The 11,963-nt window shown below is 41.2% G+C and overlaps 1 long non-coding RNA gene across 1 annotated transcript in view; it reads right to left on the bottom strand.

Moving 5' to 3' along the window:
* Nucleotides 1-10,549, bottom strand: part of LOC133499599 (uncharacterized) — an 88,741-nt gene extending 78,192 nt beyond the window's left edge. The window contains exons 1-2 of the long non-coding RNA XR_009794703.1: nucleotides 10,375-10,549; nucleotides 9,371-9,424 (exon numbers count right to left, since the gene is read on the bottom strand). This is a non-coding gene — a long non-coding RNA (uncharacterized LOC133499599). The remainder of the gene's footprint in view (nucleotides 1-9,370; nucleotides 9,425-10,374) is intronic.
* Between the last annotated feature and the right edge of the window lie 1,414 nt (nucleotides 10,550-11,963).

Genomic DNA, 11,963 nt, shown 5'->3' with positions numbered 1-11,963 from the left:
TTGATTTATTGTTTAACTGAAATACTATAATGTATTTGTCACTGGTGGTGTTATGAACACTCACCTGACTGTTGCAGGCAGTGTGATAGTGTCGATATGTGCCCTACAACTGACTGGTGACCAACCCAGGTTGTAGTCTGCCTTTCCCTCAAAGTCAGCAGGGATAGGCTCCCTTGCACGAATCATGATAAGCAGTGTTGAAATGGATGGCTGGATGATACCAAATTTTTCAGTACCTTAAAGTACAATCCCTGTGACTATCCACACATGTAGATGAAAATGATGAAATTGAATTATTCTATATCTTCAAATTAAGAGTTCATTCTTCACATTTGTGCAGGATATATAAATGTGTAACAAATCAATCAAATTTAATAATTCAGGTCCAATCTCCTATTGTGGTCATGCAGATCATGTACATGGTATGAGAGGAGTATATCAACACTTTCAATATACAGGTTTCCCTCGCAGCTACGTGCTTCACTTTTTGCGGCTTCAGTGCTTCACGACTTTTCTTAATCAAAACAAAAAGAAAAACGGAAAATACAGCCAGCTCAGTATATTGTGGAAAGTCACGTTGGTACAAGGCTTGTGAGTTGTTCCCGGAGCGATATCGACCAATAAGAGCACAAGTGGCTTCATACTGTGAGCTGATTAGTTGCGCATCATTGAAGCCTCACCCAGGAGTTTTTCTTGTCCCACCTATTTCCTTGTGTTGGGCGTTGTCTCTTACACGCTGTTGACCGTCTCGCATATGTACTGTATCTTTGCGTTGTATTCGTTTTTAAGCGACAACATATTTCGATTATGTGGTTAAAATACCACATCAGCGTTGTGCCCCAGTGAAAGCTTCCTCCACAGCGCCCAAGAAGTTGTAACTCTGCGGTCACTTTTATCATTTTAGGGATCCAGCGAGAGGAATGGGATCCTGTTTCTGAGCGCTACTGTCCTTTTGGAGATCCAGCTAGAGGAATTAACCACTTTGTGCAGCAAATGGCACGGGCACTGTGGTACCTACTGGGATGTCCTCCAGGACTCTGGACAGGGCACTTTTCTCCTTGTTGAACGCTTGCCCCCTCAAGGGCAAGGCATTTTGGCCAGCAAAGTCTAGTTCAAAAATATTAAAAAAGATACAGCCTCAGAAACGTTCCTCTCTATGATGCTGCTTATCCTTACATGGAGGAAGAGTTTCCTAACTTCATCAGTGAGGGATGGCGGAAACAGGTTTTTTGGAAAAGGACGGCTATGCGTACTTCTTCAAGGACCGTGTTTACGATCATCATGTGGCAATTCTGCAAGTGAGTGAACTTAAAGCTTCTACGAGCTTCCCCTTTGTTGTGTGTGTCTGTGTGTGTGTGTGTGTGTGTGTGTGTGTGTGAGAGAGAGAGAGAGAATGTGAGACAGGACTGTGCAACCGTGTGGAGCAGTGAGAGTGAGAAGGGATAGAAATGCAGTGCGAGCAGTTACTAGTGTGGACAGTTTACGTGTTTAGCAAGGGTGACCCAGGAGGTGTAGTGTCTAAGAGAGGACACATTGATGATGGGTGCTTAAAGGATTTAATAAAGCCTTCTGAGCAGCAAACCGGTGCTTCACACCATTATTGTTCACTCCACCAGAGCATCCTCTGTGCGTTTCCTGACCACAGTCAGGCAACTGTTGGAGGAAAGATTAAAAAAGGTTTTATAACTAAAGATTTAAATAAGTACGTGTACTGTTTTAATCTTAATCTAAAATATGTAAAGTATAAATCCTGTTTACGTATTTTAATCATTCTGGTACCCAGATAAACATACAAAAAATTCCTCATGTGTGTGTGGGGGGGGACTAGGTAGTCCTACTTCGCATTTTTTCACATTTCGCAAAGTGAATGTGATTTCTGTAGCGCAGAGAAGGTTTGTCCTAGTGGGGTTGCCGTAGTTAGGTGTGGGAGGCAGCGTAAATGATGTAGAGATTACCGTAGTTTTTTCATGGTAGTCTATGTCCAGAGGTGAAGGAGGCTCTAACGCTGATCGTGTCAGAACAACTAATTATGGAAATGCTTTTGACAAAAGTCGCTTAAAGGAAAAAATATGAGGAGTATCGAAGTTTTCAACAAGAATGGACAGCCTTTGTGGAGATGGAAGGTTCTTCTGTGTATTTAAATTCACAGATGGGGATTATGCCAAAGCATTCATACTCGACATTGCCAATAAATATTTTGCCAACTTCGGATCAAGACAAGATAATCCAACGGATAAAAGACATGGCTTTGTTGGCAAGAACTGTCCACCATCGTACTGGCATGATGGGAAATCAAATTTAATTACGTTCAGGATGAACGAATGGAAGTCTCAACACCTGGGTGAAGCTTAATCTGACGATGTATGAACTCCAAAGCCATCAGCAAAACTGTGCAGCAGTAGCTGTCACATTAATGGTAAGAAGTACTTTTGTCATCATTGATGAGCAACAGCGTAACAATGTTATTTAAAATAATTCAAAGACTTAGTGTTGGTCTTATATAAATGCGCAAATACACCTGTACTTCGTTTTTAAAATACTGTATGGCTCTTTTGAAATTACATTTTTAAATATTTGGCCTTTATGGCTCTCTCAGTCAAAAAGGTTCCCGACCCCTGACATAGGGGAAGTAGCTGATATACCAGCAAATGAGAACTCAATGAGAATGAAAACTCAACAAAATGTGGAAAAAAGTAACAAACAGCGGAAAAGGGGAAGCAGCTGATGTGGAAAATACACAGCAGTTAAAATCAAATACCATACACACCTTGGAAGCTGATGAGCTGAACACCCCAGATGTTTAGATTATTGCTTTTAAATCTTTAATACATCAGAGGTCACTTTTGGTCCTTTGACAAGGGTCAATATTTATGTGATGATGATACACTCAAACATAAGCCAAAACTTGCAACAGAAGTTCAACAACCCAACATCCCCACTTTCACCTCAACTCCTACTGATGCTGAGACAACTTTTGGTAGATCACATGGTCTGCCAAAAAGCAGGCTATCTTTAACTTTTACATATGAATGTGAACCCTCACAGAGTAACTCTCTTAGATTAACTGATTGCCCAATTCAAAGATGAAGCAGTGCTAACAACGTCTGTGAAATATAGCTTGATTGATTAAATGGGGAAAGATGCTGATGGTGTCTTTAACAATGAATATGCTACCTTCTGGACAGAATTCCTAGACTGCGCAGCAGAAGGTGCAGATGTGAGTGGCATCACTCTCCCTGAAATGGCAAGAGGAAAAATGGAAACCTGTTGGCAGGATGTTGGCCAAGGGACTGAACGATCATGGGTATTTTCCATTTCGGCTTGTACAAGCCTTTACAGCAGCCATCATATTTGGTTTCATCTGATTTACTATTTGACTCCCTGATGTTGTATCTTACTCAATTTGACCGTCATCTTTTGTCCACTGCTTTGCAAGAACATGTTACCCACGATGATGAGAAAGAGTTTCTTGATCATATGGATTGCATGGGAGTAAGAACGGTGCCAACACAAGATACCTTGAGAGCTGTCCTTATACAGGTTGCCCGCAAGCAAATAATCCAGTATCCAAAATATGCATTGAATAATATTGCAGAGGTTGTAGGACCAACACTCGGGAAGTTTTTCCCCAACTGTTGTTATCAATCTAAGATGGGAATGATTGTGCGTGAGAAACAGGATTGTGTTTTTACTGTCATATTTGTAAAGACAGTGTCTTAACTGTTTTGTCCTATAATTTAAGAGTCGTGCTGTCAAACATGAAATGTTTCCACCTCCAATCCTGAAAGTGGACATGGTCATTTTCCATGCTTGCATTGTGAAATGTTACAGGTATCTAATATGTGCAAACCACAATCATGAACTTACTATATCAACAGATTCATACGTATGCTTCTTTTGCAGAAAGTTTAATGACGACCGGATTTTAACATAAATGTAGAGTGACATGGGATTCAAATACCTACAGTACAAAATACAGTAGTTGACCTGATCTATTTGTTAGAGATGACATGATAAGCAAATACCATCCATCCACGCATTTTCTTAGCCGCTTATCCTCACAAGGGTCGCGGGAAGTGCTGGAGCCTATCCCAGCTGTCAATGGGCAGGAGGCCGGGTACACCATGAACAGGTTGCCAGCCAATCGCACGGCACATAGAGAGCAATACCCGCACTCACAATCACACCGAGGGACAACTTAGAGTGTCCAATTAATGTTGCATGTTTTTGGGATGTGGGAGGAAACCAGAGTGCCCGGAGAAAACCCACGCAGGTACGGGGAGAATGTACAAACTCCACACAGGTTGGTCCGGGATTGAACCCGGGACCTCAGAACTGTGAGGCCAATGCTTTCCAGCTGAGCCACCATCAGCCCATAAGCAAATACTAATATTCACCAGATTTTTCTACGCCTATTTGTTTTGCTGCAAATTACACAGACAGCCAATTCAAAGGAGGACCCCACCCCCAAACTTAGTAGGGTATCACTCCTGTGTGCTATACTAAACAAAAACTCAGCATAAAAAAAAAGGTTTCACTGCTCGCTATCAGCATATACTGTATTAGCTACATTTGACATCAAGCATAAACAGCGTTATGATCACTACATACCACCAGACACAACGTATGAGAAAGTTTTAATTATAAATTATAGACAATGCACCCAAGATTTTACATGTTTTTTTTCATGCACATATTGGAAGTTTAATTTTCTGTAACAGAAAGAAGACGCACGAGGCACAACACAGAGATGTCTATTTGGAGCAATTTCACTACTAACCGCCACCACTTTTGGAGGGTTACATGATCCTTTCAATTGATACTGAAGAGCAGGTTGTGATCGTGAAATCTGCACGCAAGAACAAATAAAGATCGATGGCTTCCTCTGGAGAGATGGGTGGATGAAGACTGCTTTGTGCCATGCAAGACAATAGACGTAAGACACTTTACTAGCTAACTGTCTTGTCCCATGTCATAGTGTTATATCAAGTCAAGTTACGTTTTCATGTTTCGCCACTGTCCACTTTCTGAGATGGTTTCATCTTTTTTGGACCAAGCCTTTTGCCTTGGGATTTTTGTACTGTCGCGTTGTTGGACTGTCTTTCTGTGTACGACCTGTGTCTGGCAATAAATCTTCCTAAAATCCAGGCTTACGTCTTGCCTTCCTGCATTTGGGTCCGATCCTCCACCTCGTTTGTGACAAATTCAACTTTATTTATCATGTCTGCTAATATTCTAGTGTTTCAGAATGCGAGACGCCATCGTGGTTTTTGATCACGTTATGCACGAGAGAGTGTGAATTAACGAGAACTGACAAGAAAATGGCGGTACCATGTGCTGGAGACGCATAAAAACAAATATATATATATATATATATATATATATTTTTTTTTTTTTTTTTTTTTTTTTTTTTAAACTACTTACTGACCCTAGTTCTGAAATGTAGGAAATCGGAACCACAACACTTTTTAGGCCTTATTACTGTACAGGATTATTATTAATATATATGATTACAAATACAAAATTGAAATGCTTTTACTTTATCATTATTACATATTACTCCCTGATTACTGTATTTATGAGTAATACTGTCTTTAGAATGTGTTTGGGAAGCCTTTTAGCACATACATATCATCTCTGCTAATATTCCGATGTTTTACAATCCGAGACACCATCATGAATTTTTATCCCATAATGCATGATAGAACTAACAAGAACTGACAAGAAAAGGGCAGCACTATGAGTTAGAGACAAAGAAAAATATAAAAAAAATATATAAAAAATACATTGCAACCCTAGTTCTGAAATGTAGGTAATCAGGACCACAACATTTTTTTTGGCCTTATTCGTTCCTCATGGCAGTACAACAAAAAATATGTCTCTCATTATGCAGAGGCCAAAGAGACTGTCTGTGGCAGTGCCGATGGTGGTGTCCAAACAAAAGACCACCAGTGTCATCCTACACACCACCATCCTATGCTGTCAAGCTACACTCTCCCCTACCACTACCTTAAAGTCAGTAACCTCCTTCAGATTACATCGTCTGCACAAAATATAATCCACCTGCGTGCTTCTACCTCCACTCTTGTAGGTCTCTATATGTTCCTGACAGGCATTTCCATCTTTTTTACAAAGTCCACCACCATCTGTCCTTCAAAGTTCCTTTCCTTGATGCTGTACTTACCCATCACTTCTTCATCGCCCCTGATCCTGTCACCAACAAGTCCATTACAGTCTACACCAATCACAACTCTCTCTCTGTCTGGGATCCTCAGAACTACTTCATCAAGTTCCTTCCAAACTTTTTCTTATAACTCTAGGTCACAGCCTACCTGTGGGGAATAGCCACTAATCACATTATACATAACACCCTCAATTGAAAATTACAGCCTCATCATTCGATCTGATACTCTTTTCACCTCCAAGACATTCTTAGCCAGTTCTTCCTTTAAAATAACCCCTACTCCATTTGTCTTCCCATCTACTCCATGGTAAAATAATTTAAACCCTGCTCCTAAACCTCTAGCCTGAGTACCTTTCCACCTGCTCTTTTGGATCCACAATATATCAACCTTTCTCCTAATCATCATCTCAACCAACTCCTGAGCTTTTCCCGTCATCGTCCCAAAATTCAAAGCCCCGACACTCATTTGTAGGCTCTGTGCATTCCTTTTGTTCTTCTGCCAAAGAATCCACTTTCCTACTCTGCTTTCGCTTCAACCCACGGTAGCTGAATTTCCACCGACACCCCTGCAGGTTAACGGTGCCGGGAGCTGTTAACCCGGGCCACGACTGACCCAGTATGGGATTCTTTAGATGAATGCTCATTTTTGATGTGGCACAGTTTTATGCCGGATGCCCTTCCTGACGCAACCCTCTGCATTTATCCGGGATTGGGACCGGCCTACAGATTGCACTGGTTTGTGCCCCGTTCGGGCTCCATTGTTCGTTACACCCCCATAAATGACAAAAATCCAAGAACTATGGATGTAGTATTAATATACTTACGTATAATTTGAAGCATATCTTTGCAACTATAAGATGCATTTAAAAGTCTTACATTTTCTCCAAAATGGACAGCAGGCCTTATGTGCACAATTGTTGTGAGACACACTTGTTAGTATGATTGTTAGCACATGTTTCAGTGTGTAAGTAAGAGACAACATGATGACACTCATAAAGTATAGAAGAATAATTGCTTTTTATATCTGTCTGCATAAAAAGTTTACATTGCTCTACACACTGCTTGTGTTGGCAGGTGATTAGAGACGATGTTGTTCACACTCGGGGTGTCACATCAAAACTAAAACTACTAAAATCACACCACAGCAAACAGAATAGCATAACTAGCAAATAATAAAACTGATAAAAGAATGACTGATGTTTTTAAATTAGTGACATCAAATGTGAATGTGCTCGACGCCCGGTGTAGTTTTTAGCATTGACTACAGTAGCATCCCCTGGTAGCAATGAACACTGTTCGGCCAGTTCAATTCAACCCAATCTGTGATCAGGAAAATTAAAAAGATAGAAACAAGAAATGAGGATGAAGATGACAGGTGTGAAGAAATTTGAGTTGGTCACTTTTGGTGGTTTATTTCTAGCTAGTGCTTGCCAATGCCAACAGAGAAAGAGAGGCTTCTTCTTCTTTTCCTTTAGGCTTGTGTCGCTTGGGGTCGCCACAGCACGTCATCTTTTTCCATGTAAGCCTATTTCCTGGATCTTCCTCTCAAACGCCAACAGCCATCAGGTCTTCCCTCACAACATCCATAAATATTCTCTTTGCCTGGCAGCTCCATCCTCACTACCCTTCTACCAATATATATGGGCTTGCAACCTGAATTGAAAGTATACACCTATTCAGTTTGTGCCATTTTGGAATGTGATTTAATGAATGAGAGAGTACTTACTGCAACATCCAATGGCACATTTCATATACGTAGTATAATGCCCTCGGTAATGAAGAAAAGGAGTCACCAGTGGGTTCTTTTAGTCGCTTTTTATTCAACACAGAAGCACACTGAACTTTCTGCTCAGACACACTCACTCTCGCGCCTAGTTTACCTTACGCTGGCCCCCTCTGCCTTTAAGAGTCTTAAATGGGTGCATCTTAATTCCAGATATTGAACTACAGTACTTACGCAGCCCATCAATGTGGTTTTCAATGACAGCATCCTTATACAGAGCCCACCACCAGTGCTCTAGTTAGCAAAGTAGACTGGACAACATAGAGCGAAGACGAGCTAGACTCACTGCTTATGTTTACTCTTGATAATATTGGTGAAAGTAAAAAAATAAATCTTCTTATATTAAGATTCAATATGTGCAAGTAGAAAAAAAAAGCGATTGAAACTGAATGAGATTTTCTCTTTTTCAAGCGAGAAAGGTTTGGTCTGAAAAATGTGTTCCAAAGCCAAAGGTGAAAGTGCAGGATGAGACGGTGTGTAATGTTAAAATTCCACCTTGGCAGAGCCTCATTAAAGATGAAAGGACAGATAAGACACAAAAAACAAAAAGGCTAATTCTGTTCTTTAAATATAGGAAGCAAAATAATGTTAGCCTTCAAACTGTTTGGGTGCATCCTTCAGTCGTCAGCATACATTGCAAAAGATATTGTGCAAGTAATAATTCAGTTTTACACCAAGAAAAACAGACGGGGATATCGTTGTGGATTAAAAAAAAAAAAGTTGGAAGCAGCATTTCAAATTCATAGTTGGCTTTTTTTGGTTAGTAATGTATTTATGTGTAGTGAAAAGGGCATAAGTTTTTTGATATTTTCATTTTAAGTTTGCAAAAACAAAAATAAATATGTTATGTGTACCTTGTATCCCTACTAACATTAAAGAAAACAAAAAATAAATTAGCAAGAAATATAGTTCAATTTACTACAAAAAATAACTTTATTAACATTGTTTCATAGTCTGTAACAGAAAAGATTTTAACCGCATCATCCATCCATCCATTTTCTTAGCTGCTTATCCTCACAAGGATCACAGCGAGTGCTGGAGCCAATTCCAGCTGCCAACGGGCAGGAGGTGGAGTACACCCTGAACTGGTTCCCAGCAAATCACAGGGCACATGAAGACAGACAACTGTCGCACTCACACAGTCACACCTCGGGTCAATTTAGAGTGTCCAATTAAAGTAGCATCTTTCTGTGATGTGGGAGGAAACTGGAGTGCCGCAAGAAAACCCACGCAGGAACGGGGAGAACATGCATACTCCACACCGGCGGGGCCGGATTGACCCTGTGGCCTCAGAACTGTAAAACAACGCTTTCTAGCAGATCTACCATCCCACCACCCTATATACAATTTCAGCCTGTAAAATCACAATCGTGGGAAATCAAGAGTAAGGAAAAAGGACTCACCCAATGGTGCCATCAACCGTTCTTGGTTCATCAAATGTTCCAGTACCTCAGTACCTGTGACAGTGATCACCTGTTACCCCTTGTGGTAGTTTTAATTGATATGACCATTGTCAACGTCTTCACATAACAGTATACAGAAAAACAGATTCTAACTACAATTGCAACTATATACACAAATGTCTTCTACTGATGTCTGTTTCAGCACCCCTCCTCTACCTCCTTGAGCCTACCCAGTGCCTCCTCTATTTGTTGCTGCGGAGGTGCCAAAGTGGCTCTCTTGTCCTTTGCTCTGCCTCTGAGTGCATTGGCCTCGGTGATAAACCTCAGATTCCTCTTTTCTTCTGCCTCCTCACACAGCCTGTCAGCCTTCTCAATAAACGTTGATATGTCAGTCTCTATTCTGGCTTTTTTGGCTTTGAGGCAGTAGAAATGAAAAGTGGGCAGCAATGCCAAATGTAGCCAGGTACGAAGTCTTCCTTTCCCCACAGTGGTAGTTTTTAGCAATGTCACTGTCTGGGAACATGACTGCAAACACTTTTGAATTATTTTTACAAGATTTGTAACTAATGGCTGCAGATCACATTTAAAGTCCACACAATCTCTGACTTTGACGAGTCCGTCTTCGTGTATTGAACTACGTTCATAAAGCCTGACTTCTGGCTGGACAACTGTAGGTGCGCATTAGGGATCGCAACCGGTTATAAGCGGTTTTCATTTTTTTTTAAACAGAAACCGTAATCGGACTTTCGAGATCGGTTAAAATGTCCAATAATTTCTTCCGGTTCCGGTACTCCACATTGCGCTATTTTTTCAACATCATTTCCACTTTTTTCAAGTTTCATGTTAGAGTAAAGTTGGACTCAAAATAACATTCAGTTAAATCAAAGAAACATCAAACATGGCATCGAAGAAACGCTCGGTATACTTTCATGCCCTTTCTGAAAGTCCGAAAGAAGAATGTCAACATTAAAACATTTTTACAAAAAAATAAAAATTTAACTTACACGAGTGCGTTGTTGAAAGCCACATTCGACAAGCTTGTTTGTCAATATTGTATACAAACTACCCCATTACCGCGGCGTAAATTAACGATCGATGGTGTAGCACCGGAGAAAAGGAGTCGGAGGCGGAGTGTCGGACACAGGAACAAAACTTGTTTTATTGGCAGACATCAAAACACTACTAGCATAACGGAGGAACTCTGTGAACTCGTCATTCCGGAAGAGCAACAACAAAAACAGTCCGTGCGGAACCCCGCACCCCAACTCGAGGTCCCGCTGGTGAATTATGTAAACACCACTATGGTACCGGTTTTAAAACCGGTTAATCGTTTTGTTTTTTTTTTCCTACGGTTAAACCGGTTATGAAAGTAAGCATTTTTTTTGCGATCCCTAGTGCGCATGCACTGCTCGTACCACTGCCTGAAGTTTATGCTTCACTATCTTGATATTTTAGAAACAGATTCATACCAACGGAAGATGAGAGAGTCTTCGCCAAATCAGCGTGTCTCCTGTTTTTCCGGTGCGACTCCAGCCCTTTGACGCCCATCATTCCTAGCTGGTAGCTCTGCTTTCACAGATGGCAGTAAAACATGTGCCGATCTTTTGGATCTCGACGAACCCAGCTCCCAAACTCCTTACTTTCAACCCAAGCTTCTTGAAAAATGCACTTCCCCGTGATACAAGTTGGATCGATGAAAGAACTACGCTACGTCGTAATGAAGACGAAGTGAAGTGCCTACTCACGGAAACAAACAATGGAATATCAACAAGATGGCGACTAGTTGTCAACACGGTGACTTCCGTTGACAATTTCCGGCTGATTTAGACGCCAGACGGATCGCTATTTTTTTTTTTTAATAAAAGATTAGTTTATTTTTTAGGGAGAATTTTGGCGTAAGAGGTCCTCCCTTTGATTTTTTTTAATTTAAGGCCTTTTTAGGGGCTTGACCGGTTTTCGCGGATTTTAAGGACTTTTAGGAGCCCCTAAATGCACCTTCGAAAATTTAGGGGCTTTTCGGGACTTTTAGGGCGGCGTGCGAACCCTGATGACAAACATTTAAGCCCTTCGCCCACTGCGTCAGCAATACCACCTTCTCTACTGTACTCCTGGCTCATCATTCAAGCATCTCAGTGGAGGTGGGGGGTTGCATCCTGTCACTACCCCACCTATTGCCAGCCATCCCTTTCACCCTGCCCCAAGGGACAGGACAAATCCTGAAGCAAACTTCTTTACAGCCGAGCAAAAGCAGGAGCTGACAAAGCACTTTCTTTCAACCTATCTGCCCCACCATGCCAGCCTGGAAACCCCCCAGGGCCAAACATATGCAACCCTCCTATCCAACCTGTCTTTCTGCTTTGTCTTCTCCTCTTCTGCTCTTCCGGTGATCTTAATGACATTAAAGCGGGCACATTTCATTGAGCAGGAAGGTGGAGTGAAATTCCTTCTCAATTCTAACATCAATAATAATTGAATTTGTTCTTCAAACGTGTCTCTGCAGAGGACCTGCAACAGAAGGTGGATGGAGGGGTGTGGGGGTAAGCTGCTTTGTTTGGAAAAGAATGTGAGGTAATAGAAAGACTTAAAGAGTCAA

The sequence above is a fragment of the Syngnathoides biaculeatus genome, chromosome 4, assembly GCF_019802595.1.
Source record: "Syngnathoides biaculeatus isolate LvHL_M chromosome 4, ASM1980259v1, whole genome shotgun sequence".
Taxonomy (NCBI): domain Eukaryota; kingdom Metazoa; phylum Chordata; class Actinopteri; order Syngnathiformes; family Syngnathidae; genus Syngnathoides; species Syngnathoides biaculeatus.
This window is presented reverse-complemented; position numbering and strand designations above follow the sequence as displayed.